Source organism: Triticum urartu, chromosome 7 (assembly GCF_003073215.2).
Source record: "Triticum urartu cultivar G1812 chromosome 7, Tu2.1, whole genome shotgun sequence".
In the NCBI taxonomy this organism is placed as follows: Eukaryota; Viridiplantae; Streptophyta; class Magnoliopsida; order Poales; family Poaceae; genus Triticum; species Triticum urartu.
The window spans coordinates 447,359,808-447,372,265 of NC_053028.1; positions in this window are offsets into that span (position 1 = coordinate 447,359,808).

Genomic DNA, 12,458 nt, shown 5'->3' on the forward strand with positions numbered 1-12,458 from the left:
GGATCAATTACTTGAGCACTTTATGCCTAGCTTAATGGCTTTAAAGAAAGTGTTGCCAGGGAGACAACCCCAAAGTTTAGAAAGTCAGTGACTTATGTTGCTTTTATAAAGTTTTAAAACAAAAAATATAGAGGGGAACCTAAAACTTTTCAAAAGGGAAAGTGAAAGTAAGGAAGATGATAACCGTTGAAGTGGGAGATAGCCTTGAACTATGTCCATGCCCATGGAAACTCTGTGAACCTTGATTAAAGAAAATTTTCAACAAAAATGATTATCCCATTGTACAAATCCATTGTATTATAAAATTAATGTGCCAAGATTTTCCTTTAGGATGATTAGATCGTTTATTGGTATGTGCGGTGCAAAAATAGAAACTTTGGTTGTAGTGCGTGAATTTACATTTTTTACTAGAAAATCAGAAGTTTCTAAAAAAATGACACAACACTGCTATGCAAATTGTTTATTTTTTCCTATAGACTGTCCTATTTTTGACAGAATCTGTTTTTGATGGATTGTTTTGCTTGTTTTGATGGAACTATGGAGTGTATCGAGTAGTATAAGCCATGGCGAAGTTATAATATAGTAGGGATAATGAAAAAATAAAATGTGAATGGGTTTGAATAGTACATAAAGTAGTGATTTGCTTTATTATCGGATCTCACAATCTTTTTGTTAAGTTTTGTGTGGATGAAGTGTTCGAAGATCGATTAGGTCTTGATATGAGGAGAAGGAGGAAAGGAAAGTGTTAAATGTAACATCCCAAATTTTCAATTTGGAATGCTATACATAGGTCATTCATGCATATCATATTTTATTGCATTTTCATTTTTGCGATCCTCGAAATTATAAGCAACTCAAGGACCCTCGGAGAGAGTCGGGGATTTCATAGTTCTCAGATTCGAATTTTCTCAAATATCGAAACAAGGATCACTTTGGTTTTAAATAATTTTTTCTCTCTAAAAATATTTCATATTAAAAATATATGAGAGGAGATAATATAACTTCTCCAAAATAAATGAAATATTGGAGGAAAAATACTAAAATCAAATAATGAGTTTTATTTTGATTTTATCGCTATTTTATTTGAACTAGGAAAAATATGCGTTTTTCAAAATTGCACTGGAGGCCCAAATAAATGTTCACTTTGTCCGGAATATTATTAGGGGACCGCGAAAATTTATTTCGGGATTTTTGGAGTCCGTTTAGTATTTATTCTATTTGTTTGTCAATGTCAGGATTTTTTTTAAATGTTACCGACCTAACAGGGCCTTGTCCGACCTGGACTCCGACCCGGCCGGCCTTTATAAGCTGCCCGCCAGTCCACCCGACCCGCCGCCAAAACCGTAGCCAGCCACCATGCCCCGCCTCGAGTTCCGTGCCATGCCGGCGCTGCCAGCCTCCGCCGTCACCGTGCCGCCTCGCCGCGCGCCGCCCCGCCGCGCCACCGCCGCCCCGTTCTGCCGCCCCGCCGCCGGGTCCGCTCGCTGCCGCCACCGCCGACCCCGCCGGACCTCGCCAAGGTAGCCGCTCGCCGCCGCCGGTTTTCCTTAGAAAGCCGCTCACTTTTTTTCGTTCGAAACCCTAGATCTCATTTTTTTCTGTTTTAGATTAGTTTTGTTTCAGTTCTTTTCAGTTCGGTTAAATAGCGGAAGTTCGTCCATATGTTTGTTTTAACGAACGTTGTTCGTCAATTAGCCACAGAAAAAGAACGTTCGTTCATTAGCCTGTTCGTCCCGTTTTATTTTCCAGGGTTTTTCCGCGATTATTTTCGATCATGATTTCTGCCCTAATCTTCGTTCTAGTATATCTTTTCGCTCGTTTATCCAAATTAGGTGAAACAAGCACCTAGATCTTCGTCTCGAAGCCCTCTTTCTATTTAAGCAACTTAAACAATATTTTGTTTCTGTAAAATTTGACTTTAGCCCAGATTAGTAATCGGATCTTGTTTCTTTCGCAGTTTGAGTTTCGTTGCTCCGTTTGATTTGATTTTGTTTCCAAACCGGAGTTCTTCAGCTGAACTTTCTGGTTAGACCTTCTTATTTGAGATTTACCCGTGCATCTTTGATTGATTGCTTATGTATGCTATTGTTTGTTTGCGATAGGATTCCCGGAGTGCGAAGCATGCTACTACGAGTGTCTAGGATTTGCAGATCGTCAGCAAGGCAAGTAACACTTTGATCATACACCTTGATTACCCAGTTTTATGCATTAGTTACAACCCTCACACATTGCATGTGTATGATCTCTTAACATGCGGGTTTGGGAAGTAGTTGATGAGGTAGAACCTATTGCCCTTTTATTAGCAAACCCTTGGGAGTTAATTCTATGTTATGCTTATATTTCTATGTTATGCTCGTAGACGTGGATTGGGTTTGAGTGTATCCATGACAGATGTGAGATTGTTAATTAATGGTTCAACTTAAGGTGGCAACTTTAATACACATCTTGGTGGATTGCTTGTGGGCACTTGGAGAATCTAGTGTTGTCCTAGGATATCCCGGAGTACCCGTGTGATCATCCTACGGTCCTGCACCCAGGCTCAAAGGGATCATAAGATTATTCATGCTAGAAACTTCCTTGTGCAGCCACAAGCCATTATGGGCTCTGGCATAGTTGAGTATGTTGTGTGACCTCTTTCAGTGGTGGGCTAGCAGATGTAGGGGAAAGTAGGTGTAATGGTCCACCCAGAGTAAAGAGTTAATGCTTCTGAAAGACCGTGTCTCGGTTATCCATTTCTCAAACACATTGTAGTGCGAGAAATCCAACGGAGGAGATCGAGTCTTGTGGGGAAAAGTGCGCAAACCTCTGCAGAGTGTATGAACTAATCATGGTTAGCCGTGTCCCCGGTTATGGACATCTTGAGTATTTGGTACTTGAATTATTGATTTGATCTCATCACTCTAGATTAATTTGTTGGGTTAATGATTACTTTAATTGGGATTGAGTTGGAGGAACCTTCTCAATGATGTTTCAACTACCATGCTAGTTAAATAAAATATATTCCTTTGTTGTAGGGAAAAAATTTCTTTTCGCAAAAACAATATAACCATAGAGCCTCCACCAGTCATATTGCATGTAGTGATAGCATTTATCTGTTCATTGCTCTACTGTGTTATATTGCCAGCATATTCCATGTGCTGACTTGTTCTCGGGCTGCAACATATCATGTTGCAGACTTTTCAAACGACGAGTAAGATGTCGTAGGTCGTTTTTCATGCACTCAGCTATGCTGTTGGAGTTAATGGACTCTCTTTATCTTCCAAGCATTCCGCCGTTATCATATTTAGATGGCCTTAAGCCATATTTAATGTAATAAGTTATCTTTTGAGGCATTCTTTGAAATAAGTGTGTGATTTATACTCTATTATAAATCCTTCGAAGTACTGTGTGTGTCAGCATTATCGATCCAGGGATGACACTGAAGCACAGAGACTTGACCGTCTGAGGTCGGGTCGCTACAATAAAGCTTAGGGATTCCCAAGGCACCCCAAGTAAATATTCAAGGAGACTCGAGCTTCTAAGCTTGGGGATGCCCCGGAAGGCATACCATCTTTCTTCAACAAGTATCGGTAAGCAAGGTAAAAAAACAAGTATCGGAAGTGTTCAAAGATCGAGGAGGTCTTGATATGAGGAGAAGGAGGAAAGGAAAGTGTTAAAGCTTAGGATTTCCCAAGGCACCCCAAGTAAATATTCAAGGAGACTCAAGCGTCTAAGCTTGGGGATGCCCCGGAAGGCATCCCATCTTTCTTCAACAAGTATCGGTATGCAAGGTTAAAAAAACAAGTATATGTATGTTATGGTTTTTGTTTTTTTCACGTGATATGGGTAAATCTTAGAGCATCAGTGCTTTTCTTTTAATGCACCATGCTGGTATGAGTTAGTCCTTGGTCAATTTATAGAATGCTCTTTGCACTTCATTTATATCTTTTAATTATGGCTTTATAGAATACTTCATGTGCTTCACTTATATCATTTGAAGTTTGGATTGCCTGTTTCTCTACATATGGAAGAACATTATTTATAGATTGCTCTTTATCTTCACTTATATTTATTAGAGTGTGGAAAAGTCTTTGTAGAAAGAACAAAACTCTCTTGCTTCACTTATACCTATTTAGAGAGTCAATAAGAATTGGTCGTTCACATGGTTAGTCATAAAATCCTACATAAAACTTGTAGATCACTGAATATGATATGTTTGCTTCCTTGCAATAGTTTTGCGATATAGAGATAATAATATTTGGGAGGTACTGGTGAATGATTGTGTTTAGTAAGAATATTGGTGTTAAGGTTTGTGATTCCTGAAACATGCAAGTATACTCTCTCGTTATACTAAGAAGTTGGCACATGATTTATGATTGATTGGCTTCCTTTGCATGGAGGTCAGGGGAGCGCAGTGGTTAACTCCTACCAACCTCCCCAGGCATGTGTAGTAGTACTTTTATTCAAGGGCTAATAAACTTTTGCAATAAGTATGTGAGTTCCTTATGACTAATGTGAGTCCATGGATTATACACACTCTTACCTTTCCACAATTTGCTAGCCTCTGCGGTGCCGTGGATTTCCCTTTCTCACCTCGAGAGTTTGTGCAAACTTCGCCGGTGCATCCAAACCCCGTGATATGATACGCTCTATCACACATAAGCCTCACTATATCTTCCTCAAAACAACCACTATACCTACCTATTATGGCACTTCCATAGCCATTTTGAGATATATTGCCATGCATCTTTCATTATATACATGACTTGAACATTCATTGTTATATTGCTTTGCATGATCGTAAGATAGCTAGCATGATATTTTCATGGCTTGTTCGTTCTTTGATATCTTGGTACGCTAGATCAATGCACATCCTGGTACACTACGAGAGGCATTCATATACAGTCATCCTTTTTTAGGTATCGAGTTGTAATATTGAGTTGGAAGTAAATAGGAGTGTGACGATCATCATTATTCATTATTAGAGCATGTCCCAGCAAGGAAAGGATGATGGAGACTATGATGCCCCCACAAGTCGGGATGAGACTGTGGAAAAAATGATTTTTTCTTTGAAAAAAGTGAGGCCAAAAAGAGCCCCAAAAAAGAGAAAAAAATGAGAGAAAAGAGAGAAGGGGCATTGTTACTATCCTTTACCACACTTGTGCTTCAAAGGAGCACCATGTTTTTCATATAGAGAGTCTCCTATGCTTTTACTTTCATATAACTAGTTGGAATTTTTCATTATAGAACTTGGCTTGTATATTCCGATGATGGGCTTCCTCAAATGCCCGAGGTCTTCGAGCAAGCAAGTTGGATGCACACCCACTTAGTTTTTGTCGGCGTTCTGTGAACCAGGGTACCCAGACATGCCTGCGTGTGGCCCATGGCGTGGCTCCACCTACGGCCTAGTACGACATGTCTAGAACATCAACAAGACAAGACCCTCATGAGGGGCCAAGCCTCACGAGGCAGGCGACATCAAGACCTTTGGAGGGAGCGTCCTCCCTAGGCTGCCTCCTGAGGAACGAAGATTTCTATGTAGGTGCCCACCTCATGAGGTTGAGGTGAGGCAAGCCATGACGACCAAGGCCAGGCGGGCGCCAGCGGACACAGAGGAGCAGCTTTCGTCTTTGGTGCTAAGGGGGCAAGCGCAGGCGCGGAGTCCCGAGGAATCAGCCAAAGGTTTCCTTTCTCGTGCAACAAGACCAAGACCGCCAGGACGGCAGGACGGGTGTCCTCGTTGAGCCCACCGCAGCATCACAACCAGAAGATTTGTAGGCGAAGACCACCTTTCATCAGGATAAGATGTACTACTTGTCCCCATTCAAATTGTCCACTGTGGGATCCCTTCCCGCCTATGCTTTGGAGAAAGAGGACCGAGGCCACTATAAATATAGGTTAGCCACCACCAGGTAGGGGAAGGAAACACAAACCCACATTAGAGCATACCTCACGAGGTTGTTCTTCCCTTGTACTAGTTATTCTCCAGCTCCTCGTGAGGCTAATCCACCACAAAGCAGGAGTAGGGTCTTACACCGCAAGGTGGCCAGAACCTGGGTAAACTACCGTGTCCATCTTCTTCTTCGTTCATTGAACTAGGTCGTGGGGGTGGCTGTCGGTGTCAAAACCAGTGGATCTCAGGGAGGGGGTCCTGAACTGTGCTTCGGAGGTTGATGGTAGTAGGAGACGGGGGACACAATGTTTTCCCCGGTTCGGGCCATCTCTATGGAGGTAATACCCTACTTCCTGCTTGATTGATCTTGATGAATATGAGTATTACAAGAGTTGATCTACCACGAGATCGTAATGGCTAAAACCCTAGAAGTCTAGCCTATATGATTATGATTGTCCCTACGGACTAAACCCTTCGGTTTATATAGACAGCAGAGGGGACTAGGGTTGTACAAAGTCAGTTACATAGAAAGGAATCTTCATAACCAGACGCCAAGCTTGCCATCCAAGCCAAAGAGAGTCCCGTCTGGACACGAGTGAGAGTCTTCGGTCTTGTATCCTCATGGCCCATCAGTCCGGCTCATGTCCAACAGGCCGGACGCCCGAAGACCCCTTAGCCCAGTACTCCCTCAGTGGCGAACTAGTTGGCTGGAGAGGTTGAGTTCGTCGTACACACCCTAGAGTCCAAACTTTCTTGGGTCTGTGGAGCCCTGAATCCGACATTTGGCGCGCCAGGTTGGCGCGTGTCGAAGATCCGCTTCTTCGTCAATCGTGCTCTACCCGTGCCATGTGATTCCCATGGCAGGTGCTGCTCCACCCGCCGGACCGCCAGGCGCATTCGGGGGCATCATGGGCCTACGAGCTTTCTCTCCCGCCTTGCGATAGGTGCAGTGGCTGCTGAAGTTCAGGCCGGAGTTGCCGCCATGGTACGATGGCGTGGCGGACCCCGCGGAGTTCCTCTGGGTGTATGTGGAGGTCATCTGGGCGGCGGGCGGCAACGACAAAGTCATGGCGAATTGGCACCCTATGGCTCTCACGGGTGTGTCGCGCTCCTGGCTGCTCAGCCTGCCAGAATCTTTGGTCAGCTCATGGGAGGAGCTTTGTGACCTGTTTATCACGCACTTCGTGGCACCGGCGCCCCACGCTGTTGCGGCCATCTTCGGCAGGTCACAGGCGCCGGCCTCAAGTCGCCACGTCAAGCAACTCTTCTGGTAGGTGGGGCCGCCCGACCGCGGCAGGAGGCCCCTCCAAGGAGGATGGCGCTCGAGACCGACATCACCTTCGAATTATGGGATCACCCCAAGACCACGGTTGGCGCCGGTATACTCCCCATGCTTTACACGCCCACCATCAGCAATGTTGCAATCACCAGGACCCTCGTCGATAGTGGAGATGGCCTCAACGTCCTCTGCGTGGAAGCTTTCGATCAGCTTCAGGTGCCTTATGACCAGCTCACCCCAACCAGGCCCTTCTCAGGGGTAGTTGACGGCTCCGCCGTTCCCCTAGGGTAGATCTGCCTCCTCGTCACCTTCGGCAAACTACTAGGAAAAGGCCTGTTAGTGGCGCACCTATTTTGGCCATTAATGGTGCACTATAGGTGTGCCACTATCATCATGCCACTAGTAACAAGTACTAATGGCGCACCCCTGGTGCGCCATTAGTATACCAGATAATAGTGGCACACCACATAATGCGCCATTACAATGTCCAATGGTGCACCATTACTATCTGACTTAGTAATGGCGCACCACACCACATATCTGGTGCGCCATTACTAACAAATTTTTTTTCAAATTTTTTTCAGAATTTTTTTTTCATTTTTTTCTTAATCTCGGGTAACTATGTCTTAATCTCGAGTTAAAATGCTTAATCTCAAGTCAAATCGCACTCCGTGGTGAAACTTCCCAGAAGGTCACCCATCCTCATACTGCTCCAGCCCGAGCACGCTTAACTTCGCAGTTCTATCCAACCCCAGCACCAGCTCACTTAACAGGCACTTGTTGATATATCTATCATATCAATCCTATTAAACCTTGTTGATGTCTATGACTTTGTTCATGTTCATGAGTGTGATGAAATTTTGAAAAAATATTTCAAACTTCCCGGTCATATTATGTATCATATTTTGAACATTTTTTTCCAAAAAAAATTTGAAACCAATTTTTTCTGTTACTAGTGGCACACCTAGCAAATGGTGCACCATTACTAAGTTTGATTTTTTTTCATTCCCCCTCTAGATCTTAAAAGCCTCGTGTCTTTCGTTTTGTTAGGTTTTTGGGGATTCTGAAAATCTTCAACGCGGTTCCCCCAGTTGAATTCGGATGTAACTTTTCGAGTAGATGATTTTTCATATAAAAAAATTTTTAATCCGAGTTCGTATGCAAAAGTTATGCCCATTTTACTAAATTCCAGAGAGATTTTGCAAATAAAATCGAATTCATATTTGTAAATTTTCCCAACAACTAGATCACATATCACATGGGAAACTTATTTTCTTTTATTTTTTTGACATTTCCATCATTTTCTTTTATTTTTTCTAAAACTGAAAAGGCGGTCCACAGGGGGGTGCAAAGAAAGTTAGCAATGGCGCACCTATTACATGGTGCGCCATTACTAGTTTTGCAAAAAAAATTGTTAGTAGTGGTGCACCATTGTTGTGGTGCGCCATTACTAGTTTGAACTAGTAATGGCGCACTATGCCCTGGTGCGCCATTACTAGTTTGGAAAAAAAGTAAAAAAAAATTGTTAGTAGTGGCGCATAGTGTATGTGGTGCGCCATTACTAGTTAAAACTAGTCATGGCGCTCTATGCCCTGGTGCGCAAGTACTAGTTTTGGAAAAATAATTAATTTTTTTTGCTAGTAGTGGCGCACCGTGGGTGTGGTGCGCCATTAGTGATATGGACACTAATGGCGTACCTACACATGGTGCGCCACTTCTATATAGCAGTGGCGCACCACATATTTGGTGCGACATTAATGTCCATATTAGCTATAACCATTTTCCTAGTAGTGGCACATGTGACAACTACCACACCGAGGTCATCGACTTCGACCTTGCCCGCGTCAGATTCCCATACAACGTCATCCTTGGTTACCCGGCTCTCGCCAAGTTCATGGCAGCGACGCACCCTGACTACAACATCGTCAAGATGCCGGGGAGCAGCGACATCCTCACTGTGGCGGGGGATGCCCGGGATGCACTCCTAGTCCTCAAGCTCTCCTATAGGGCTGCGGCAGCGGTGGCGCGGCCAGGCGCTAAAGACACTCCAGAGGTCCCGGAGGCCGCGCCCACGAAGAAGAAGCAGTTGTTCTGTGAGGACAAGGCGGAGACGAAGCAGGTGCCGATCGATGATGGGGGCTCTCGCCCCACCTTCACCATAGGCACTGGCCTCCCCCCGGACTAGGAGGAGGTGCTGGTCAGTTTCCTCCATGCAAACTAGGATGTGTTTGTGTGTGAGGCAAAGGATCTGGTCGGTGTCCCATGAGATGTGATTGAGCACCATTTGATGGTGTGCCCCGGGGCACGCCCGATGAAGCAGAAGGCGCGGCGACAAGCCCCAGAGAAGTAGTCGTTCAACGTCTAGGAGGTCCACAAGCTGTAGGAGGCCGGTGTCATCCGGGAATTATGGCATCCGGATTGGTTGGTGAATCCGGTCATCATCCCCAAGAAGGGCGGGAAGGAGCGCATGTGCATCGACTTCACAAACCTCAACAAAGCGTGTCCCCAGGACCCTTTCCCTCTTCCACACATCGACCAGATTGTCGACTCCACCGTCGAGTGCTACTTGTTGTGCTTCCTAGACGCCTTTTTGGGCTACCACCAAATCAAGATGGTGGTGCAAGATGTCGAGAAGACAAATTTCCTGACTCCATGCAGGGTGTACTGCTACACCTGCATGCCATTCGGGCTGCGTAATGCCGGCGCAACCTCCCAGCGACTAATGCACATCACGCTGGGCAGGCAGCTCGGAAGAAACGCCAAGGCGTACGTCGACGACATAGTGGTCAAGTCGCGGGAGGCAAGGACCCTCGTTGAAGATTTGGGAGAAACATTCGCCAACCTGCGCAAGGTGAACCTACGGCTCAATCCGGAGAAGTGTGTGTTCGGCATCCCGCCCGGCAAGTTGCTGGGCTTCCTGGTGTCACACAGAGGAAGGCCAACCCAGAGAAGATCAACGCAATAGGAAGGATGAGCCCGCCGCAGACCCTCAAGGAGATGCCGAAAGCTCGCGGGCTGCGTGACTTCATTGGGGTGCTTCATCTCCAAGCTAGGCGAGCGTGCCCCCCCCCCCCCCCGCGCTCTTTAAGCTGATGAAGAAGAAGGGCCCGTTTCAATGGACTCCGGAGGCCGAGGCAACCTTCCAAGACCTAAAGAGGTACCTCATCAGCCTGCCAGTGACGGTGGCACCTCGTCCTCTTGAGCCCCATGTTGCTTTACTTGGCCGCCACACCTCACTCGGCCAGCGCGACACTCATGGCGGTCCGGGAAGAGCGCGCGGATGCGAACCTGCGGTGTGGCATCCCGCGCCCGATTGTGCCATCACCACCTCAGGATGGCGCTCGTGAGGCCTAGGCTACCCCACCTGACGACAAGGCTCCCGAGGCTCCCTTGTCCCAAGAGAGGCAGGATGCCGTCGACGCATCCTCCTTCATCGAGCATCCCGTGTACTACATCAGCACGGTGCTACATGACATGTGTGCATGCTACCCCATGCTACAGAAGCTCCTGCTCGCGCTCCTCATCGCTTCCAGAAAGCTGCGCCACTACTTCCAAGGCCACCCTATCAAGGTTTTCTCCCCATACACCTTAGAGAGGGTGCTCCGGAATCCCAACTCCGCGGGAAGGGTTGTCGAGTGGAACATCGAGCTGCAGCCGTTCCACCTGGAGTTCAGGGCCACCAGAGTCATCAAGGGCGCGCACTCACTGACTTTGTGGCGGAATGGACTGAGACCCCTAACTAAGGAGTGGTAGAAGACCATTCCCTCACGCCCGGAGATGAAGCACCGAATGGCTGGGTCATGTACTTTGACGGCGCGTTGGCACGCCAGCGCGCGGGGCTGGAGCCGTGCTCATCTCACCTACATAGTACAAGCTCTACTAGGTTGTGCAACTCTGCTTTCAGCATGGTGAGAAGGTCTCATACAACATCATGGAATACGAGGGCCTGATTGCCAGCCTCAAGGACGCAGCGGCTCCGTGGGTCAATCGTCTCACCCTCAGGGGCGACTCTCAGCTCCTCATCAACTTCTCTAATAAGGAGTACAAATCGAAGGACGAGCACATGGAGGCATACCTAGAAGAGGTACGCAAAATTAAAAATGATTTTTGGGCTTGGGATTGCAGCATGTACCGCATGGCATGAACAAGGAGGCAGACGAAATCACCAAGAGGGTGATCCGGCGCGAACCCCAGAAGCATGGCGTCTTCAAAGAGCGGCTCTTCAAGCCATCGATGGCTCCCCCACTACAGGCCCGACGCTGCCTCGGGAGGAGCTGCCCATGGCACCATCCTTGGGCGCCCCAGCCCGCGGCTTGCCCTCGGAAGCTCACCTGCTTCTCACACTCGAATCTCAAGAGGGGTGCTCGACCGAGGAGTTCAAGGGGTACCTGCTCCGAGGCACCTTGCCGGAGAAGGAGGAAGATGTAGAACGCGTGGCCGTCCAGGCCACCGCTTACTGCATTCAGGACAGCAAGGTCTACCGAAGGCGCCCAAACAATGTCTCTCTGCGGTACATCTCTAAGGAGCAGGGGCAGGAGTTGCTGGCAGATATCCACAGTGGGGATTGTTGGCATCACTCTGCAATGCACACCCTGGTGGGCAAGGCATTCCACAGCGGCTTCTAGTTTCCCATGGCGCTCAACGACGCCATCGACATGGTGAGATCCTGTGAGGCATGTCAATTCCATGCCAAACAGATCCACCAACCCACTCAGGGCCTCCAGACCATTCCGCTCTCATGGCCGATCACGATCTGAAGGCTGGATATCCTAGGCTGATTCCCTCGAGCAGCCGGGGGCTACCGCTATCTCTACGTCGCCATTGACAAGTTCACCAAGTGGGGGGAGGTTGAGCCCGTGCGTACTATCCCAGCTGGCTCAGCCGTCAAGTTCATCAAGGGCCTCGTGAGCCCCTTTGGGGTCCCCAATCATATCATCACTGACAATGGCTCTTAGTTCACGAGCAACCTTTTCAAACCATATTGTGCTAACCTTGGAACGCAGATATGCTATGCTTCATTGGCACACCCACGGAGCAACGGCCAAGCCAAGCGTGCCAACGTGGAGGTCCTGAGGGGCCTCAAGGCGAGAATCTTCAAGAAGAAACTCGAGTCCTACAGCAAGGGCTAGCTCGATGAGCTCCTGTCCGTGTTGTGGTGCATCCACACCACCGCGACCAAGCCCATGGGCGAGGCCCCATTCTTCCTTGTCTACGGGGCTGAGGCCGTCCTCCCTCATGAGATAAAACATCGCTCCCCATGGGTCTTGGAGTTTGACGAGGCACGCCAGGATGCCTCACGGTGGATGG